Below are 23,799 nucleotides of genomic sequence, written 5' to 3'. Positions count from 1 at the left end.
GGATTGCAGAAAATTGGCCCAGGGAGCTAATATTGGAGCTGAGATGTGAAGGAGTCATGACCCATCAATATAAAGAGTGGGGATAAACACACCAGGCAGAGGAACTCACAATTGCAGTGACTGAAAACCTGAAGGGCTGAGAAACAGAAAGAGGCATAGTGGTTAAGGTCACACTAGCTTTGGTAATTGTTAAACTCCAAAATCTCAGTGATTTAGCAGAGTAGTTGTTTATTTTCCATTGACTTAAGATCTAACTGATGGCAGAAGTTTCTTTCCTTTTTAAAATGATTCATATTTAAAGTGCAGAACATGATTTGTTGATAGACTTTTCTTGACATATATACATACATAATTATTTGTATAATCTTACATATATAGTGATTCACTGTATCACTATATAATATAAATTATAATAAATTATTATAAATTAATATACCCATCATCTTACATATTACCTTTTTATGTGTGTGTTTGGTGGGGGCAGATAATAGTGAGGTACAAAGTTATATTTGTGAGGAGTAGGCGTGTAGCCTAGCGATTAAGTCTGTCATGTCCCGCAATGGAGTGACCAGGGTAGATCTCCAGCTTCAGCTCCTGACTCCAGCTTCCTATGAATGCAGACCTTGGAGGCAGCCATGATGGTTTCAGTCATTTGGTTCTTGTCATCCAATTAGGAATTCAGATTGCATTCACAGCTCCTTTCTCCAGCCCCATTATAGCCATGGACATGGGAATGGAATTCCTCTCCCTTTCTCTCTCTCTCTGGCTCACAAAACATTTTTTAAGTTGAAGTTATGTATGATGAATGACTCTAGACCTAACGTACAATATGAAGACTATAGTTAATTATAGGGAATTGTACTCTGGCAATTTGCCAATAGATTAGATGTCTACGGTTTTCAACAACATGAACACCAGCTAACAGATTAAAAAAAGGGCTGTGCATGGGGTGCCCATATGGGCCAGACTTAGACATGGTGCTTCTTTCCTTCACTCCTTTTCCACTGGCAGGATTCAGTTAACGTCCATACCTAACAGCAAGCTGTGATGGGGAACACCATCTTGAGGTCTCAGCTGACAGCTCAGAGGATTGTGTGCTGAGGAGCTAGGTGAACTCTGACATAGGAGGTGAATGTGGCTAGAGGTTCATTCGCAAGGGAATGGTGGATGAGAAGAAGAAGGTAAAGAGGGAAGAGAAAGAGGATGAGTGAACCAGCCTTTGAGAGATCGCTCCCTCTCTGCCGTTCAAATAGAAATGAGAATCAATAAAAGTGTTAACTCTAAATCACTAAAATAAAATAAAGTATTAATGTGAGGTCAAGGCAGGACTAGAACACAGGCCCTTTAGATGTGAAACAAATCCACAATTCTTTTCTAAAGGTAGCAAGCCTGTCCATTTCTAAATGATCCCATACTCCCAGTCCATACTGCCCCCTCCACCCAAGAGTAACGGAAAATTCCCAAGACACAAAGTTAGGTACCGAAGGTAAATCAGAGATCTTGGAGGTATTTATTGCTCCCCATCTTTGGGGGGTTCACATCTTGTTTCTGAAATCCCTGCCTTTGGTAACTCCTGTTAGAGCCAGTTGTGATGTCCTTGGAAGATCGATTGCTCAGAGGAGGGTCTGTTCTGAATTAGAAAACTGTTGCTGCTAAGGAGCCCCTGGAGGATGGGGAGTCTGGGGGCAGGGGTGGCTGCACATGGGTTGAGTGTGGCAGGCCTCTATGCTGATAATGAATGAGGGAAACATGGCCAGTACGGCCCACAGAAAGGAAAACACTTAGCTCCTTGATGAAAGGCCATATGAGAAGGTAAGTGTCATAATTCAACTGGAATAAAAGCCAGTGGCATGTTATCCTTCCTCCAGGCAGGCAGTTTATGCGGCTGTTTTCCTGCCGCTGCAGGGGCAGTGATGGATTATCTGGGAAGGTGAAGCAGCTGAGTTGATCTGCGTCTTCGTCTTCCCTCCCACATTCCCCTTGGGCTACAGGGTTTCAGGGCAGTGCTAATCCCTCTTAGCCTCCACTCTCACATGGATCCCCAAGGCAAGTCCCTGGAGTTACCAGGCCTGGAGAGCATCCTCCTGAGCTGTTTCCTGAAACCCAAGCCTGAGAGACAGGAGTGGGCCCTCAGGTGCTTGCCAGAGGCCCCCCCACTCATTACTCTGCTGGGAAGGATCTTTGAGGAGCATGGAGCTAGGAAGGAGCATTTAATTCTGGCCTCTGAGGGAGCACTGGTTCTTCAAGAGTGGCTTATCTGAGGTATGCCTGGAATGAGTTGCATTGTCGGGGCTCTCAGCAAGCCTCACTGGAGGTACTGAATGTGGAGGACTAGTTGGGAGGGGGATGAAAGAGTGGGCCTTGTGTCCTGGCCACCACCATTTACTGAAGATGACTTTTGGTTTTCTGTCCTTCCTGTCCTTGTTCTGGCCCCCATCATGCTTTGTTGTTACCAACACTTTCACAACCATTTTACTTATATTAGTCACTCTTTAAGTTCCAACACCTTTCAAAGCTACAGGTATGGCTCTAGTTTTGGATTCTGTAACTCTTGGAAAAGCTTTTTGGATAAGGCGGTTGCCCTGGTTTCACTCAATCTCTCTACCTGGGTCAGTACTGTGATTCTTGTTCAAATGCTGGCCAGACTCTGTAGACTAAAGCACACAGATCATCAGAGCAACAGGCACAAGTTATCCATCTCTTTCTGTTCCGTGTTTGTTCACTCTGAGGATCTTGCACTTGGTACTTAATGCAAGAAGTAGCCCTATGGAAAGAGGAGGGGAAAGGTTGACAATACAAGCCCCTAAAACCAATCCCTAAAGGAAAGGTGTAAGGTTCACATCTTCTGAACCTTCATCCAGGAAAGAGAATTCTCCACCAAGAACTACTCCATCTTTTAGTCCCAGTCGTGTTTACTTCTCAGGACATTCCTTTCATACTATTCCCACATCAACTTTATACAACCTGTATTAAAATGACCTACCCAAGGTGCTGGCACTGTGGTGTAATGGGCAAAGCTGCACCTGCAATGCCAGCATCCCATCAAGGTGCCAGTTGGAGTCTGGGCTGCTCCTCTTGCAATTCAGCTCCCTGTTAATGTGCATGGGAAAGCAGCGGAAGATGGCACAAGCACTTGGGCCCTTGCCACCCACGTGGGAGACCCAGAAGAAGCTCCAAGCTCCTGATTTCACATTGGCTCAGCTCTGGCCATTGCAGCCATCTGGGGAGTGAAGCAGCCATCTGGGGAGTGAACCAGCAGAATGAAGACCAATCTCTCTCTCTCTCTGTCCCTCCCTCTCTCTGCTTTTACCTCTGCCTCCCTCTCTGTAACTCTGCCTTTCAAATAAATAAATAAATCTTTAAAAGAAGCCCTACCCACACAATTTTAACTATTATATGCTCTAAGTCTTAGTGTTAAAGGAACATATGAGTATGATAAAATGGGATGGGTCTTACCAACCTGAGTTCAAATTATGCCATTGATAAATGGGTATTTAAAGAATTTTATTTTTTCAGCTGTCAAAGATAGGTAAACCTTGGAAAACTCCAGCAGGGATTAAATGAGACACATAAATAATAAATACCCTCACAATCATAAATATCAGTGCCCATTTTCCACTGAGACTAATTTAAATTTAAATAGAAAGAGACTGAGATTTTTTTCTTTCTTCTAGAATTTCCTATAGCATATTTTTTAGAAATCAAAATTATGGATTTGTTTTCTTCCTGGTTATAGTAGCAACAATTATCTCATGATGCTTTCCGAAGAATATTCACATTCATTTCCTATTGCACTCACAGCCATTCCATAAATACACACACTTCAACCCTACACCAAGAGCAGAGCAGCTATGATTTAATAATGAAACACAGGTTTTAGAACTAATGATTTAGAAGTAAGAGGGGGAGCACAGAAGGGGTGATGGAGAAAGAACAGATTCTACTCCTGATCTCAAGGCCTTGTATTCCATTTAGGACACAAGGATAATAGACACAAGAGTCTAGAAAAATACCTACCAGGATGTGGTTAAGAGAATAATGCAGCCGCAATGGCCAGAACTGCGCCCATCCGAAGGCAGGAGCCAGGAGCTTCTTCTAGGTCTCCCACACAGGTGCAGGGGTCCAAGCACTTGGGCCATCTTCTACTGCTTTCCCAGGCCATAGCAGAGAGCTGGATAGAAAGTGGAGCAGCCGGGATGCCTGCGCTTCAGGCCAGAGCGTTAAGCCACAGTGCTGGCCCTACGTAAACTGTTTTCATCTGTGTGTTTACATTGATATATTCTTTGTTGCATTGTTTCTTCATGTCTATTACCTGTTTTATAATAGTTTACAACAGGGTTTTTTTTTAGATTGTTTTGGGAGTTCGATATGCATTATAGATAATAAGTCTCTGGAAGATAGGTGAAGAGAAACACATTTTCTTCCAGGCTCCAGATTGTCTTTTTATTTTGTTAACAGGATTCTGATTTGGAGAGCACATATGTAATTTCCATGAAGTCTGGTGTGCTAATCTTTTAGGGATCTTACTTTGTTACCATGTTTAATAAAACTTGGCCAAGTTCAAAGTCCCAGGTTTTTATGTTTTCCTATAAAACTTGTATAGCATTACATTTTATGTTTAAGACTTTGAACTGTTTAGTCAATTTTTGTCTAAGAGGTCAAGATTTTTCTTCTGTTCTTCAACTGCTCCAATTCTGTCAAAATCTTGTCCATCTTTCATGTATTTGCTTTTGCATTTTTGTCAGCATTGATTGGTTGTTTTGCCTGGAATTGGTTTGGGGTTTTCTATTCTCTTCTGCAGAAGACTCTAATCATAAAGTAATGACAATTAGAGGGAAATATGAACTATCCTGACTTGATCAGAACAGGTTGTATATGGTTATTAAAATGCCACCTCCACTCCATTAAAAAAGAGAATAATGCATGAAGCTCACAAATGCTCCACTTCTTTCAACAAGAGGAAGAGTAGCATGAACCCAAGTAGTCTGGAAGATCACATGGGGTGTGAACAAGGCCCTGCAGCAAAGGTCAACCACACACAGAGAAAAGACGAGCTGGAGCAATGTCCTTGCAGCTACAGAAGAGTCAAAGGTTCCCGACCCTGTCTACACATTACAGTCACCTGAGCAGATATTTTAGAATTCTCTTACTTGGCTTCTAGCACCAGAAATTCTGCTTTAATTGGTCTTGGGAGGGGTCCAGCTTCACAAGTTTTACAAGTTTCTTTAAGGGATTCTAAGGTAAAGCAAGGGTATTGTATTGTACCAGATTGTACTTCTAAGATCTGCCACAGAATGAGAATGGTAAACCAGTCAAGGTAGAACACACACACACACACACACACTCACACACACACACTCACACACACACACACTCACACACCAAATTTGTGAGAGTTGGTTTTGAAGTTCAAATTTTGTTTCTTGGGTTTTCCCTAAATCTTTCTGAACAAAGATGTGAGATATTTATTAGGAATTATGTATCCTGGGAATGTATCATGTACTAACAGCTTGGTAATTTCTGCTACATCAAGGAAAAGTCAAGATGAGGGTGCACTGCCACACTAGCCAGCCTCCTGGTTCAGTGTACAGACGAGGCTCCAGTTTCTCCAGCAGAGAAGGACGACTTCAGAAGCCTTTAAAGAGGGCTCCGCAGATGATTACTTGGAAGGGACTCCTGGTCTAACCTGAGAAACAAGGACCACATCCCAGCCTCTATCAGAAAAGCTCCGTGTCTGCTTTCATCTCCATCTTCCTCCTCCTCCTTTCACACTGGCCTCTTCCCTTCCTCAAACCAGACATAGCCCTCCTGTCACAGGTCTGATCAACACTGTCTCCACCCGAGCTTCTCATCTCCTTGGATCTCAACTGGAGCTTCACTTCTTTGGAGAAACCTCCCTCCATTCACTGGCCAGATCAGATCCCCTGTCAGTTACTTCTATTAGTACTGCACATCCTAAATTTATAGCATTTATAAAATTGGGAATTTTATATTTATGTGTGTGAATGCTTTATTAAATTCTTTCTTCCCCAGTAGACTGAACATTAGGAGGAGAGATTTCTATCTGGCAATTCTTATCACTATTTCTCCAGTGTCTAGCCACATATTTCTTAAATGATTGAATGAATGAATTACCAATATAATATTTCATTGGTATGTGCATCTTTAAGGAAGGCTTATGTGATTATGATATTCCAACAGCTACAGAGAGGATGAGAAGGAAATAGTATAGGTGAAGAGAGCAGAGCCACACACTTCAAACAGAAATGGGAGAGCATATGACAGTCCTGCTTAACCTGGGCTGGCCAGATAGAAGAGACCAAGCAGGCCAGCACTCAGGCAGGTGGAGAGATGTGCAGTGGCCACAGAAACCTGGGAAACCTTTGTGCTTATTAGACTTTCTTTCCTTCTTTTAAAATACTGACAAATAAAATTGTATATATTTAAGGTATGCAACAAATTCTGATACATGTATACATTGTGGAATGGCTAAATCAAGTCAATTAACATATGCTGAAATTTATTTCTAGGGCAGTGAAAACTGTCACAGTCTTTACAAGTGAAACACCTGCTTGGTATTTAAAAGACTTTTGGGTGATAACTCAGGCCTAAGAGAAATGGAAGGAAACATGAGAACAGAGACTCTTTGGAGGGACATGGCTACGTCTTGAAAGAGTCTGTGATAGTCCAGGTTAGAAAAGTTACAGTAGAGATGAAAAAAATAGATGGAAGAATAATTTGGAGACAGGTGATTTGTGAAGACTATGTATGATCCTATGCAGCAGGGGAGGCTGAAAGAAATTTGTCTAAACTGCTATCACTAGAGATGCAGAGCCAGAACCCCAGAGTGTCTTTTACATATTGCCTTTTACACCAATTGATAACATAATCTAGGTAAAAGCAGCATAATGCTTACAGTGCAAATAAAGCCTCCAGGTAAGTCTTGCTACAATTCTTTTGAACCCCTAAGTTAGCCCCAAGAGACATCATTAATCCTACAAGTTTTCAACCAGCATTTAAAATATCATTTAGTGAATATTTTCCTATATCATCTTAATAACCACTTTGTTTAATAATTGTTTCCCAATCTTTCCAGATAGAGATTTGAAGCACAATAAAATAAAAAAGTACATTTGAAGTACAAAACAGTTCTTCCCAAATGAAGAGTTAGCGGTAGCTGAGGCAGAGATCAAATGCAGATTAGCCTGATTGCAGAGCCCAGACTTACCATAACCCGGTGTTTAGTCCTTTCCTCCACCCTGCGGCTAGGCAGTCTCTTCCAAGACTGCGTAGAAGCCCAGGCTTTCACACTAATGTGGGATTAGCATTTTTCTTTGTATTCAACCCCAGACTGGCTTTCAGCTTCGCTGATTCTGACACCATATTTCCTATAACTTAGGAAATGCTATGGAATATGGGAACCTTCAGATGTGGACTTGATTGAAATGAATGAAGTTTGTTTTCTTTTATGTTCTATTTCTCTCTCAGGCTTGCATATGCTAGTGGGTCCAGATGGTTGGAATCATCAATTGAAAACAAAGAGAACACTAAGAAAGCAGCAAGGGAGAGAGATACCAAGTGGCAATTAGGGATGAGACAGCTAAAATGGCTTCATGATGGTAAGGATTCATTCTTTCATTAAAGACAAATTTGTATCAGTTAGAGTCTTTTTCTCCTTCTGGCCTGAAAAAGCAATTTAACAGTAATAAATTGCCACCAAAATTCTTTATTTTTGTAAGAAAATGTGTGCTAGTTGTTTCCTCAGAAAGCAAGGTAAGTCATTCACATTACAGTTTGGCTGATGTCAAATAGGTTGAAAAAGCCAAGACAGAGCTTTCCTTTTGGCTCTGAGTCCCTGGATTCTTCTGCCAAGCATCCCATGTGGATCCTCTGAGCTGCTGCTTGGAAGACAGGCATTTTCAACCTCTGCCAGCCTCACCTCAAAGCAACAGACAATGGTTTAGCACCACAGAAGAACTTTGTTTGCTTTCCCAGTTTCTTATTGGTAACACACGCAACAGTGTTAAACTTACTTCAAGTTCTGATTAAAACAAGTGATGAAGGCGGGGAGAAAGAGGGAGGAAGAGAAGTAGAGAGCGGGATGAAGAGTGAGAACAAAAGAGAGAAAGAGAGAGAACAGGGGAAAAATAAAAGGAGGAGATGGAGAAGCTAGAGATACAAGAAGGGGAAAGGGAGAGAGGAAGGGGTCAGAGAAAAGAGGGAAGAGAGAGGAAGAAAGGGGGAGGAAAGACCTTACCCTAGGACCTTAAAGGAGTAAAAGAATTGAAGGTCACTTGGGAAAGAACTGTAATTCTACTTTCAGATATCCAAACTGTTGCAAATAAGGTTAAATAGCTATTCCTGTGTACTAGAGTCACTCAGAACACCTTTAGGAACAGCTCCAAAAAGATTTTTAATTAGCTTTTCGCTTGCTGGTATCCAACAGAGAACTATGAACACATCTGAAAGCAGGTTTACTCAGGTTTATAAGATCATTTTGTTTAGGTAATGTCTAGGGGGTTTTATTCCATAGATGAACTTAGATAAAGCTCTGGTAACCCACTCTTCAAATTATCACAAATTCCAACTAATAAAATCCAAGTGATTGAGGTCTGGCTGTGTTCTTCATTCTCTTTTTTTTTTCTTTTTTTTTAATTTTTTTTTTGACAGGCAGAGTGGACAGTGAGAGAGAGAGAGAGACAGAGAGAAAGGTCTTCCTTTGCCATTGGTTGACCTTCCAATGGCCGCCGTGGCCGGTGCACCACGCTGATCCAATGGCAGGAGCCAGGAGCCAGGTGCTTTTCCTGGTCTCCCATGGGGTGCAGGGCCCAAGCACCTGGGCCATCCTCCACTGCACTCCCTGGCCACAGCAGAGAGCTGGCCTGGAAGAGGGGCAACCGGGACAGAATCTGGCACCCCAACTGGGACTAGAACCCGGTGTGCCGGCGCTAGGCGGAGGATTAGCCTAGTGAGCCGCGGCGCCGGCTTGTGTTCTTCATTCTCAAAACAAGTTCAGTGCCCCCTGTGGTTCATGTTGATGGAAACTGAAACAAAATGGTGAAGCACGATGGAAAATGCCAATGCCTGGTGATTGCTTTAAGCTTGTTCTACACCTGTCCAACCTTGTGCTTCTCCTACCTCTCCTCTGTACTAGGATCTAGTTGCCAGGGGTGTCTCCAAAGTACTAGGGGCTAGATGACCCATTGTCTCTTCATCTGAATGCCAGGGCCTTGAGTGCAAGGATTCTGTTGATTGATGACCCAGGCCTGGAGTATGTCAGGGCACAATTCCTATTTGTTGGTTAGCATAGTCAGCTCCCTACCTCTTTAGCTAGTTTCCCCTTAACCACAAACAATAGACACTGCACCTCCAACAGATACATTCCTCAGAGTTTCCATCCTAGAAGTGATTCCTCTGTAAGCCATGACTTAGTATAGCTATAGTTAATGTCTGAAACTCTGACCCAGTTTGTGTCCAGGAACCTGATACACAGCACACCTGTTCCAGGTCTAGGCTGTGTGTTGTCAACCTGCTTCCAAAGATGCACACCCACCCAAAGCGATCCTGCTGAGTTCCTGATGAGCAGTCATGAGGCTTGCTTCAGATGATGGACCAAAGAAGGGGCTAAAGACTAGCAGTAAGTGGATATCATATAAACAGACCAAGCTTCACAACTAGTCTCAACTACTGGTGTTTAAATCTTAGTGCACATAGGAACCAAGGGCTGCATAAACTCCTTGGCTTTACTTCTGGAGAATCTGGTTCACTAAACTTGGGGCTGGAGATTAAATGGGACTTAGCACTGAAGATAGCGAAGTGATGCTGATGAGAAGGGCCTAGGCCATGCCCGAGAACCCAAACTTGACATCTGGTGTGGTCAGCTTCATTTTCTTCACTTCTGGTATCTGCACACTCCTAATCTTCTGCGGAGTGCCTGCTTAAGCTGGTTACCACATGGATCTTCTGAGTTTCATTTTTATTTAGCTCTTCATGTGGCTTAAAATTAAGTTGGCTAAAGTGAGTGAGGCTGGAAGCAAGAGATTATAGTCCTTTTTTTTGACGTTTGGGTAAAAATATATTTTCCCCTGCTTTATGTCTTGGCACTAGTGATATATTCATAGATTGCCAGTCCACACTCTCCTACTGTAACAGACACCAGATTACTGAACATGTCGCTAAGTGATCACGTTCATATGTGATAAATGACATGTTTCACATCGATACAAGTATTTACTTTCTTAAAAAAGACAAGTGTCTACCATGTGGCTTACATACATGACAATTCTGTATTAACACTGAAAGTGGGTTACACAACAGTTTTAGAAAACACACCAGTTATTTTTCAAACAGAACAATGACAAGAATCTACAAACTACAGTTTAAGGCATATCAGTATATATTTAAGATTAAGAAAGAGACAAGGTTCTAATGCTGTTCACAGCTTAATTTTCAATTTAGTTTTGAAAATTCCCTTCATACCGACCAACAAACAAGACCATGGAGGTCATAATTCCCACTAGAGAGTCCTCAAATCCATGTCCTGTCACCGGGACCAGGACTTCTGGAAGCTGATAGAATTCCAGACACTCGCAACAGCAAAGCAAAGGGATGGGAACAGACTCTGGGTAGGGACCACATGGAGATGGGGACATCACTCGAAAACCCCATGTTGACAGTCAGCTGGTTTATGAAACACTTGTGGGAGAGGTCAGCCAAGTGAGAGAACCATGGCTTTGTGCTTGAGGGGCATGGGATATGGAGACCATGTGTGACTGCTGGTGAGTTATGAAACAGAGGAAGAAAATGAGGAGCCTGTGCCCGGTGGCTCCTTTTCCTGCCTGAGACACCCATTTTGGACAAAACCTTGACCAATTAAAATAGAGCCTAAGCTGGGAAAACAGTGTCTGAATTGCCAAGAAATTCCGCACCATATGCTACAGCCTGCAGAACTGTTAGGTGTAGCTAACGTCCAGAAGCAGCAAAAAGATGGGGAGAGCCAGGGGTGGGAAAGTCTGGCCAAAAAAATGTAAAAAATACAAGCACTGGGGCAGTTAGCACCAGGGAGACACCCTGAAGATTAAAAAACAGGAAAATAAATAAAGTAGGTGGTCAGAAAGGTAGCATGGCTTAAAGCTTCCCCCTTGTTGATTGTCCAGCATGGAAGGTGGCATTTTCTCACTGTGGCTTTATTTCATTGACAGAATCAAGGACTCCGTAATACCCAAGGATGCCCATGATGCTGTGCTGAACACAGGCTGGGTTTAGCAATTTCTAACTTCCACATTGAAATCATGGAGAAGTTGAATTTAGGCGGTTCTTGTGGAAAAAAAAATACATACATATATATAAATTTGGCCATTTTAAATATATTGGATTTTTAATTAAACAAAAGCTGTTGACATCATTACCCACCCCCGCCAAAAGAAAGAAAAAAAATCCACCCACCCAATCTGTTGTCCCTAATTTTAAAAAGATCTCAAAAGTTTCTTTCTACTGTACTTACATGCAAAGGTGAAACCACATCCAATTAGATTTGAGGGTATCATTTATTCTGTGCAGAGCCAAGGACTACTGTGAAAAAAGGCATCGATACAGAAAGAAAAAAGAGCAGCAATAACAAACTAAACAGGCCTGGGGGCAGTGGTAGAAAAAGTTGAGAAGCAACACATTAAAAAAAAATAGCTTCTATGTTTCCTTTGCCTTCCTATTCCCTGCCTCTCCATGTGACATTTTCCTGTGAAAAATTTAATACAAAAAAAATTCAATCAATAATCTTGGAATCAAAAAGTCAACTGTGTGCCTTTCATTGTTAGGTTCATTTTAGTGATGCAAGACGCAGAATTTTTAAAGGTGGATGTTCTGTCACAAGGCACAAAAAATGCTCAAGCAAGCAGGGGTTGGAACAAGCAAACCACAGACATTCAGGCTTTTATTTGGGGCGCAGCACATGAGCAGATGCAGCCACGGTTAGAGTCAGCTAGTGCTTGGCTGCTCCACGCTAGCTCCAGTCCACCGCTAATAAAACAAAGCAAAAACAGAAGATGCGCAAACAAAACCACTGGTCCAGTGGCTGCTGAACCCATAAAAACAGCTGCTGCTTCGAGTTCGCAGTTTCAGTCCCAGCTTAGCTTGGGCTGCAATGAAACGGATTTCCTTACTTTGCCTAATTAAGCCTACATCCGTTCATGGGAGACCGTTCCTTCAATCCCTTATCTGCAGCTCAGAATGAAAGAAAGTGCAACCTTTCTTTGTTGGAATTCATCAGAGACAAAATTTTTAAAACATGTGCAAGGCAGGGGAGGTGCAGCATCCTCTACTCTATTTACTGAGTGGCTAAGGAAGGCCAACAGGAAAACGGAGAACTCAAGCATTGGGTTCATGAGAAATGGCACCTCCCATGTGAGAAACAGGAGACCACAGAGTGAGAAAGCTGGGGCATCTTGTGAGTAGGGGTTGGGGGAGGGGGATGAAGCCAATGAAATGCTAACCATCAGGGAGGACTAGCAGAAACCAGATGAACCATGTGCTTTCCCATACAGACCAGGGGTACAGTCCTTGTCCCGGCATATGGCTTCCGTCCTAACCCTCAATGAGGCCACAAGGAGCAGGTGCAGCTAGGTGTGCGAAGGGCCCAGGTGAGGAAAACACCTTCGGGACAACTGGATTGGAAACCCCAGCTGCTTTGTTCCGTCTGCCTTTACCACCAAATGTGGAAAGGAGCCTAAGCGAGTTGGACATGAGGCTGGGGGCCGCTTGCTGGGCTCGCGCGCTGGGCTGCGCTCCTCTCCACCTCCTGCTTCAACCGCCAAGCGCACGCGTGCGCTGCGCCCTGCACGTCAAGTGTACCATCGGCACGACCTGCGGGCGTTCTCTAGCCACGATTAAGGACAAGGTGCGCCAGAACGACCCCTCTTCCGGAGCCCTGCACCAAGTCCTCCCCTGCAGCTCGCTGAGAGCGCGCAGGTGTATTCAGGAAAGAGTCCTCAAGGTGGTGGAAAAATCCATGACACATAGCAGAAGGCTCCTGTGCTAAGCGAGGCCACCGGCACACCTGGTGAACATCACCACCTGGCGCTGGCTCCGGTCCGCTCCAGCTGGGCTGGGGTCTGGGAGGGAGGGTGTTCAGATGCAGTCTTGCACTGCTTGGTCTGAACAGACGCCCCCAAGTTCAGGCTGCAGAACGTTATCGCTGATGATGAACGTGAAGGGACAAGTCCTAGGGGAATCGGACGCCCGGCTCTGCCTACCTACTCCTCTACCTCGGTGGAGGGGGGGTGGGGTGCAGAGGAGAGACCGTGAGTACAGGGTCTGCGAGATCGTGGAGGTGGGGAAGGGAGGATATGCAAGTTCTCATGGCTACCCAGGGCTTTAGCTCAGAGGCTGAGGTGGTGAGAAGTCTCCATGTCAGTCGTGCAGGCGCATCTGACCCCGCATTCCTTGATCCAAAGCGACATACAAGTAACAGGCATGCTTCCTGCTGCCATTCAGAAGGTGCACAAAAAGCCAATCAGGTACTGTCCAGATGCACAGGGCTCTCGCTGTTATTCCCTTGTTCTGTCATTCCCAACACCCGACAAAACAGCAAAATGAGTTGAGAGTTACTGGTGTTTGGGGAAGGGTAAAAAAACAAAATCAAAAACAAAATAAAACCGAAGGACACAGACGGCAGAGATACGATACTACTGCAAAGCAGGTGAAGGCGGAACGTCTTGGCTCGCCAGGCTGTATGTGAGGCTTGCATTTTTCTTATCCTTGTCTTTCTTGGTCTGCTGGGCCCCCGACTGCCGGGCCTGGGACTGCAGGAGCTGAGCGGCCGCCTTCTTCTGGAAGGCGCTCACCTCCTCCTCCAGCTCCTTCTTCTCGTCTTCCACCTTCTTCTCTTCTTGGTGGGTCTGCTTTAGGAGGTCGAACTTCTCGTCAGCTCCTTCTCCGCCTCTTTAAGCTCCGCTTCTTTCTCCTTCACTCTCATCACGAACATCTGTCTCATTTCTTCTTCCTTCTTCTGCAGTTCTCCCGGGGATTCATTCCTCTTTGCTTCGTACATCTCCTGGAGACTGAAGGGCTTGCTGTCGGGGTCCGTGTCCTTGAACCCCATCTCCTCGAGCTCACAGCGCCGGTACAGCTCGTAGTGGCGGGTGTGGGTCTGCTAGTGCAGGTCCCCCATGTCCACGCGGATCAGCATCTCCCGCAGGTTCACAAAGTCGCAATGGTTTTCCACCTGCACCATGCCCCAGGGGTACTGCCGGGCCTTGGCCATCTTGTTGCCGATCTTCACCTCCTCGGTGCTGCTGACCACAGCAAACGGCAGATGGACGCTCATGGTCACGTTGATCTCCACCACCGTCTCTTCATCCGTGGGGAATTGGCATATCTGGACCCCGTTGCTCACTAGTTCACTCATGATTTTGCTCCTGAATTTGTGCAGTTCATTCTTGGCAACGGTGTCAGCTTTTGCAATGATCGGAGTGATGTTAGCCTTACTGTCCAGCTTTTTCATGGTCACCAGGTCCAGGGACTTCAGCGAATGTCCAGTGGGGGTGATGAAGTAGAGGCAGGCGTGGATCCGGGTGTCGTGGTGGCTGAAGAGAGAACGCTTAATCTTCAACTCCTCCTGCAGGTAGGCCTCGAACTGGGCATCGATATACTCCACGATCGGCTTATAGCTGTCATCTTTATTTGTTTGATCTCCAAATCCCACGGTGTCCACAATGGTTAACTTCAGCGAATATTGCTTTCCTGAAGCTCATAACTTCTGGCTTTCAACCGGAAACCGGTTCATTGTGAGTAGCGGGTCACACTCAAATTTGGTGTTGAACAAGGTGTCCATTAACGTGGATTTGCCAATGCCCGTCTCCCCGACGCACAGGATGTGATGTAGACTTGTTGACCAGCAGATCAGGGAGACTGTCGAATCCAACATGGCCAGAAAGGGACAAATTCCGAAGCTCTTCATTAGACCGTCTCCCCACGGCCACCCGGGTGCTGTCCGCCCACACTGGCGGCTGCCAGCGCTCCGGCTCCAGCTCGCCTCCCTGCGCCTCGCTCGCGGCTGCGCTCTGCTGGCGCCCGGCTCCCGCTCCCAGCCCGCGGCATCTGCTCAGAGATTATAGTCCTGACCAGAGAGACGAGTCAGAAGACACAAAAGTGCCCTCACCAAGGTATCTCTTTAAATTTTTAATGACTAGAAAACGATAATTTTAAAACATGAAGCCAAGAAACAGGAGAGTGCCTTCGGACCTAGTTTCTTTTCAAACTCCATTCACCCATGTGGTTTGAATTGAGAAAACTTGAGCATATGGTGGTGTCAGCAAAGTCACTAAAATATTTAGCTGTTGCCTAGAATCTTGCAATACAAGGAGTTTTCAATCTGCTTTCAAACTCTTTCAAGGGGTCAGTGATTCCCAGGGTTGTCACAAAGTTCTCAAAATCAATTTAATTTTAAATTTTTATTTAAGTAGAGCAATTTCTGTTTAAAACATTTCTGATGCAATAAAGAAAAATTACAAAATAATACCTATTATTCTTTCCTAGAAAAATAAATCATTTTATAACATTTTAGTTGATTTCCATAGTTGATTTAAAATTTTTATTTGTTTGGAAAATGTCTGAAAGTCAATATGAGTGGATAAAGAAAGCATAGTATATGTCCAATGGGATACTGTTTAGTGATAAAAAAGGATAAAGTCCTGTCATTAGCAGGAAAATAGATCTAACTGGAGGGTGTTATGTTAATTAAAATAAACTGGACACAGAAAGGCAAATAGCTCATGTTTTTTCTCATGTGTGGAACCTGAAGAACCTCAATCTGAACAGAGAAGAGTCAATACCAGAGACTGGGAGGAATGGGGGGAGATTAAAGGGAGGTTGCATGAAGGTCCCACATCAGCCAGATTGAAGGAATCAGTTCCTAGCATTACACAGCACAGTGGGATCATTATAGTTCACAATAACTCATTATATATTTTCTGGGCAAATAGAAGAAAGGAGGGGCTGGCATTGGGGCACAATGGTTTAAGCCATTGCCTGTGATGTTCTAGTATCCCATATAGGTGCTAGTTCTAGTCCCTGATGCTCCACTTCCAATCCAGTACCCTGCTTATGCTCCTGGAAAAGCAGCAGAGGATGGCCCAAGTAATGGGGTCCCTGCTACCCATGGGAGATCTAGATGGAGTTCCAGGCTCCTGGCTTTGCTGTGGCCATCTGGGGGAGTGAATGAGTGGATGGAATTCTCTGCACCTCCCCCCACCATCGCTCACAATCACTCTCACCACCTCTCACTGTAACTCTCTTTCAAATAAATAAATCAATCTTAAACAAGCAAAATAAAACAAAAACAAAGAAAATAAACACACAAGAGAGGAGTTCCAGGGCTCCAATAATAAAATAATGATAAGGCTAAAACTTGGCCTTGTGGTTAAGATGCCAGTTAAGACAGCCATGTCACTTATTGGAGTGCCTGAGTTTGACGCCTGCCTCTGGTTCCTGACTCCAGCCTCCTGCAGACCCTGGGATGGGGAGGTGATGGCTCACGTAATTGGGTTCCTGACATCCATGTGGGGCACCTAGATTGAATGCCCAGCTCCTGGCTTTAACATCAGCCCAGCCTGGCTGTCAGGAGAGAACCAGCAGATGGAGCCTCCTCTTTCTCTGTGCCTTTCTCTCTTCCTCAGTCTCTCTGCCTTTCACATAAAAACAAATTAAGTAAACCATAAAATAATGACAAAGAGAGGGAAATGTTAAGTTAATGCCTTAATTGGATCAGAACACACTTATGCATGTATTGAAATGTCACATTATAACCTATATAATATGTAGAAAACAAAAATTTTTAAGGTTTAAAATATGGAGAAAAGATCAGAAAAAAGCAAGAAAAAGATCTGAAAGAATATTCACTAAATTGTCAATGATTCTTTCTACAATGTAGATCATGATAAATTCAAATTTTTGTTTTTTCTATTCAGTATTTCTTTTTGGAATTAACAGTTATTAAAATATAACTATAAATATGAAACTAGGATGCAACAATTTTTTAAATTATATATATAAAGAATCTTTAAAAATTCATGGAAAATGCATATTTTGACAAAACTGTATGAATTTTGAAAAGTTTTTGGATCAAAGTAAATATATTTTTAATACCATTTTCTGTGCACTGTTTGAAGTGCTATTTTACACTATCGAATAGCAGATGTGTTGTCTCATAACTTTTTTAATATATAAACTTGTGTGTGTTTGGATAGCTGAGTGTAACTTTCTGGTCACATTAATAGAAAAAAAATATTTGCTCAAAAGCCAGAATAGAACTATCTCTGGATAAATACGATATGAAATAAAGCATAAAGGAAATATTAATTTTTACACTCAACAATTTTATGTTTTATATATTCAAATCTCTGAAACCATGTTAAAGAGCAAGTGACAAATTGTACAAAATATCTGTAACATAAAATAGAGCTAATAGTTTACAAAACAGATGGCAAAGATCACAGAGAAAAATATGAGGCCATATAATAAAAATGGGGATAGCGATTAAGCTGTTGTCATGAAAATGACAACATAAAATGGTTTAAATAAGATAAAATTTTGTTTCGTTTTCATGTGAGAACAAAGAGACTGACCAGTGAGCTCTGAGCCCTTGATCACTGAAGCTTCTTCTGTCCATCACTCAGTTTCCTGGGAGCATTGTCCGTAACCACAGGTAAGCCAGGTCACCACTTCTCCAGGTTCTCAAGTACTGGGGAACCAGAGGACAGCATCACCTTGTATACAAGAGAATATTGAATACATTTCTGCCACTCTGTTCAATTGTTGAAAATTTGGCCTCACAGCCATACCAACTGAGAGGGAGAGTGGAGGATGCATTCTATTAATAAGAGGTCATGTGTCCAGAAGAAAATAGAACTAATTCTCTGCCATAGGTTGGCACAGTACCTAGGGAAAAAATGTTTCAAAAAGAAATATGAACATGTAAATTTAATAGACTAAATGATATAAAAACAGTAGTACAATGTAGTAAAACAGAAGTATATGCTCTTTTTTATCTTACAAGATTTTTCACAAATGTTAATAATAGCTGATGAAAATATAACAAAATGAGCATTTTCAAATATTGTTGGTAAAAAACACGTATACATAGGTATTACTTTAATGGAAAGAAATTTGGCCTTAAATAGAGAAGTGCCTGACAGGTCCAAATTGAGAACCGTTATGTGCGAATTACTGGCCAACACTCTTCAAAAGTGCTGCTATCATAAAGACCAAGGAAAATTGGACGTTTGTTCCAGGTTAAAGAAGATATGAAAGAACATATAGTGCTATTATACGATTCCTGACCTAGGGAAAAAACATTGTTTTACAAAGCATGAATACAGTCTATAGACTAGATAGAATTTTTATTATTTTTCATTTTGATCAATATACTGTGGTTATACAAGGTGTTAAAAATAGGAAATCAGATAATGGGCATTTGAGAACTCTGGTATTATTTTGAACATTTTTGTAATTTTGAAATGACTTCAAAATGAAATTTCAGCATACTTAAAAAGAGACCCTACTTCTGAGCCCTTCTCCTTGTTTATCCTGTGCATTAAATTATCAGAAAGGTAGTTAAACTTTCAACCTTCCAAAGCTACAAGCTGCAAATGCCTCCTTGGGGGAATAGTCTATGCACATGATACACCAGAATTCTTGCACAAACTACATACTAACTAAATGTCAAATTTCATGCAGGGTCAGCCTCAAAGAAACACTAGTGCTCATATTACATGCAATTGGAACGATTTCCTGAAAAATAATGTACATTGAAGCTCTTTGCCATTTTTTTCTGTCTTCTCATTTTTCTCTAATTCCTTGCTACTATTGTATTTTCAATTGTTTCTGTTCCACTTATTTTATTTAAGTGAGGATGTGTTTTTTCAAAATTTTTAGAATTCTTAACTAAATAAATTAAATACTCACACAAATCACCTATAATTTCATCTCATTTTTGTTATAATTTTATTTAAATATAAAAGTAAACCATATGTATTCTTAACTTTGTCAATGTTACAAAGTTAAAATATGATTATATTTGTCATTATTTTACATTGGTCATGCCTATGGTTGTATCTACCAAAGCCAAAGAGAAATGTAATCAGTCAGATGTTTGAATCTAAAAACAAAGGCAAAAATACAGCTATTAGAAACATCTGGAGTTTGCAAAGATTATTCCAATTTACTCAATGTTTGTTTTTATCCAAATATCTCCAGTGTGTCTCATCTCCCCAAGCTGGTGAACACAGACACACTGAACTATGTCCAAGGTCCATATGTAATGCTGTAGGCAGTTGACACCTCAAGATGAAAGCATAGCTCACATTAGTGTTGATTAACATCAGTAAATTTTGAAATATTCTTGATTGTCCTGAAAAATTCTAGGAATACTGGTCAAAAACAGTCTAACAGAGATTCTGTGTTCATGATAGAAAGTAACCCTGATAGACTGAAATGATGGTGGGTTGATAGAAAGAATACCTTCTCTGCCACATGGGAAGCAGAGATCACAGTCATACCAAATCCCTGTCCCCAAGACTTCAGTGACAATATGGGTCTTTATTTAATAGGTTTGGGCACCATGTTTTCTCCCTGGGAAGTTTCCCTTAACAGAACATGACCCAGCCTGATATGTGAAGTCCTAAGTTATGTTCTGAATGACCTTGACTAGCACAGGGAAATTATCCTAAGTTTTCATTGTAAAAATTGCAACACTGAATAGCAGTGCAGGATTTCTGCAATTATCATTATGATTAGCTCTTGGTTGGATCTAAGGTGCCTCCAGAAACCTCTGTCTTAGCACCACAACCCCATTGCATAAGCAGCTACTGCCAGGCACCACTTAGTGATTCTGTTCTTAGAAATTACGAAGGAATGAGGATGAGGGAGTGAAGATTGTGAGATCGTGTGTGTGTGTTAGTGTGTGTGTGTTAGTATGTGTGGGTGTGTGTGTGTTAACATGCTATCAGATCTCATATAACTGAACCCATTCACCTTGTTCTGAATTTTTTAGAAAGTATACTGTTGCTAAAACTGCAAGAATTTATAGAATTTAATAGGTACATTATAGATATATTCAACTCTATGTTAGAAATACTAACAACCTGAAATGCTAAGAACCCCTTAAGGTGACCAAGAACATAAATCAAGTAGTTCTATGGGAAATAGCAAAGCAAACCTGAACAAAAATGAGGGTATACTGTTTATTTTTATTTTGTCACTGATTATTTTAAAATACCTTTATTGAGATAGTTAGATACAAATAAATGCACGTATTTAAAAAAACATAAGACTTGATATATGATGATATCTATGAAAAAAAAAATCATGCACATGACCCTAAAAGTTTCCTCGTGTCACTTTTCTTCTATTGTGGTAAAAGACATGATATAAAATTTACCAAATTAATGATTTAAATGTGTAATACAGAAGCAGCTACATGCACCTTGTGCAATAGGTCTCTAGGACTTTCTCATCTTGCAAAATTACAATGCTATACCTGTTTGACAACAGTTCTGCTGTCTAACTGAAGCTTTGTAACCTCTGACCATCATCTTCCTATTCCCCTAATCCCTACCCAGAATCTCGTAATTCTCTACTATTCTGTTGTTTGCTTGTATGAGTTCGATTTTTTAGATTCTGCATGTTTCTAAGACATGCAGTATTTGTCTCCCTGCGCCTGGCATACTTCACTTAATATTATAATCTCCAATTTCAGTCATTTTCTGCAAATGATGGCATTTTGTCATGGGGTGTGTGTGTGTGTGTGTGTGAGAGAGAGAGAGAGAGAGAGAGAGAGAGAGAGAGAGAGAGAGATTGGATAGTATTCTTTTTTTAGAAGCCACATTTTCTTTAGCCACTCATATGTTACACAACCACTTAGGTTGATTCCATAACTTGGCTGTAGCAAATAATACCGTGATGAATATCAGAACACAGATACTCTTTGACATAATGGTTTCGTATCTTTTGGGTTAATATCTGGAAGTTAGATTGCTGGATCACAGTGTAACTCTAAGTTTAGTATTTTGAGAAAGCTTCATCTAGTTTTCCATAATAGCTGTGCTAATTTACATTTTCAGTACAGTCTACAAGGGTTTTTGTCTCAATCCTCTCATATTCATTGTTAATCCTTACTTCCCAATGCCTCCTACTTCTGCCATCCCTTATTCTCTAGAAAATGACTCATTTGTGTTCTTTTACTTTGGATGCATTTGCACTTTCTAGAATTTTACAAAAAACAAAGTCTACAGCATATGGCTATATTTGTCTAGTGAAATTGGCATAATTATTTTGAATATCAGGCAGAAAAAGTAATAAAACCATCCAGATTGCAAGTGCAGAATTAAAACTCTCCTTAATTTCAGGCTCCATAATTATTTGTGAGAAAATTGGATGCAGTTTATAAAAAGCTACCAGAACTACTAAGCAAACTTAGCCAGATCACAGAACAATATATTCAGTGCCACTTCATTTCCAAGCAGTATCCACTGCGTGAATATGGTAATTTGCTTATCCATTCTTCTTTTGATGGATATTTTGGGTTTTGTTTCCAGTTTTATACATGTTATAATCCTTATAGAAATGCATGTAAAATTTTTATGAATATCTTTTCATTTCTCGAGTTCTAGGATGTCATAGCGGGATTATATAATGGGTAAATATTTAACTTTTTTGAAGCTGCCAAGCAGGATTCTGTAGTAGTTTAACCATTTATTTTCATTGAGTTGCTGTACATACTTTTACTGGAGTGATCAGGCTTTTAATTTTAGATGAATAATAGTATCTTACAGTGTTTTAATTTCCAATTACCTAATGACAAATGATAATCTTCACAGCCTTATTTGTCATCTGCATGTTTTTTGGTGAATTGTTTGTTCAAATGATTTGCTCATCCTTTTAACTGACTAGTTTTCCTGTGAAGTCAGTTTTTTGTTTTTTGTTTTGTTTTGTTTTGTTTTTTTTTTTTTTTGACAGGCAGAGTGGACAGTGAGAGAGAGAGAGACAGTTTTGCAGTTGGTTCACCCTCCAATGGCCGCTGCAGCCGGCGCGCTGCAACCGGCGCACTGCGCTGATCCGAAGACAGGAGCCAGGTACTTCTCCTGGTCTCCCATGGGGTGCAGGGCCCAAGCACTTGGGCCATCCTCCACTGCACTCCCTGGCCACAGCAGAGAGCTGGCTTGGAAGAGGGGCAACCAGGACAGAATCCGGCGCCCCGACCAGGACTAGAATCCGGTGTGCCGGCGCCGCAAGGCGGAGGATTAGCCTAGTGAGCCACGGCGCCGGCCGTGAAGTCAGTTTTTGTATCCGAGATATAAAGACTTCATCAGTTAGATGTTTTTCAAATATTTTTCCCAGTCTATGGCTTGTTTTTGTTTACTTATTTCTAATTTTCTTGACAGTATCTTTCAAATAATAATTATTCTAATAAAACATTTTAAATAATCACTAATTTTAATTAAATCCAGTTTGTCATTTATAATAATTATTTTAATTTTAATGAAATTCAGTTTAATCAGATTTTTAATTTATGTATCATGCTTTTGGTTGTGTCTATGAAATCTTTACCTAACTCCAAGTCACTAGTTGACTTTTATAGATGTGGGATATTGATTTTAAAAATCTTGTTATTATTGATCATGAATATTAAATTGTTCAAGAATTTTCCACTGAGTTACTTTTACATCTTTGTTGAAAATCATTTGTCTGTGTGTATGAGGTCTGTTTCTAGATGCCCTATTTGTTTCACTTACCTAGTTGTCTGTCATTTTGCTGTGGTTTTATAAAACTTTTAAGTTCAGATACTGTTAGTCTTTTAACTTGGTTCTTTCAAAGTTTTATCTGTTTCAGGTCCTCTGCATTTGCATATAAATTTTAGAATCCATACCATTTACTTTCGTTCTTATAAAGCTTTCTGGAATTTTTTTAGGAATGCTTTGAATCTATAGATCAATGTAGGGGGAATTGACATTTCAATAACATTGAAAATTCCCACCCATGAATTTAGTATATCTCTCCACTGATTTAAGTTTTTATTATTTTTTCTCAGAAATGTTTTATAGTTATCAGAGTACAATTTTGGTACTTCTTTAATAAGATTTATACCTAAATGATTTTTTCTAATGTTACTGCAAATGGGCAAATGGTTGTGCTTATTTTTAGTTCAATTTCTGATTTTTTAAATTGTTTTTGTATAGTGTTCTCGTGTCCTGCAAACTTTCTAAATTTGCTTATTTGTTCCAGTTGCTTTATAAAGATTGCATCCTATTTTCAAGACAATTAAAGGGTCTGCTAGTAAAGACTATTTTATTTCTCCATTTCAAATATAGATAAGCTTTCACTTATTTTCCCTAACTACAAAGAACAGAACCTCTTGAACAAGATTAAAAATATATGCTAAGGTAGGTATTTTTGCCTTTTTTTTATCTTAGGGGGAAAGTCTTGAATCTTTTTAAAAAATTTTAAGTTTTTTAAGGTGGACAAATTTCATGTATTTCACATATACAGATTTAGGAGCATAGTGATACTACCCACCTTACATTCCCTCCCAGTCATGCTCCCGCTCTCTCTCCTCCTTCCTTTCTCATTCTTTCTTTTTAATTTTTTTAGCTTTTATTTAATGAATATAAATTTCCAAAGTACAGCTTATGGATTACAATGACTTCCCCCCCAACAGATCGTCCCTCCCACCCGCAACCCTCCCCTTTCCCACTCCCTCTCCCCTTCCATTCACATCAAGATTCATTTTCGATTCTCTTTATATACAGA

At 41.1% G+C, this 23,799-nt stretch overlaps 1 long non-coding RNA gene and 1 pseudogene across 2 annotated transcripts in view; both read right to left on the bottom strand.

Moving 5' to 3' along the window:
* LOC149125320 (uncharacterized) overlaps positions 1-23,799 on the bottom strand; it is a 73,091-nt gene that overhangs the window by 23,780 nt on the left and 25,512 nt on the right. The window lies entirely within an intron of this gene.
* On the bottom strand, positions 11,361-14,842 carry LOC138850291 (septin-11-like; annotated as a pseudogene).

Source organism: Oryctolagus cuniculus, chromosome 7, assembly GCF_051225735.1.
Source record: "Oryctolagus cuniculus isolate XC-2025 breed Fujian yellow rabbit chromosome 7, ASM5122573v1, whole genome shotgun sequence".
Lineage (NCBI taxonomy): Eukaryota > Metazoa > Chordata > Mammalia > Lagomorpha > Leporidae > Oryctolagus > Oryctolagus cuniculus.
This window is presented reverse-complemented; position numbering and strand designations above follow the sequence as displayed.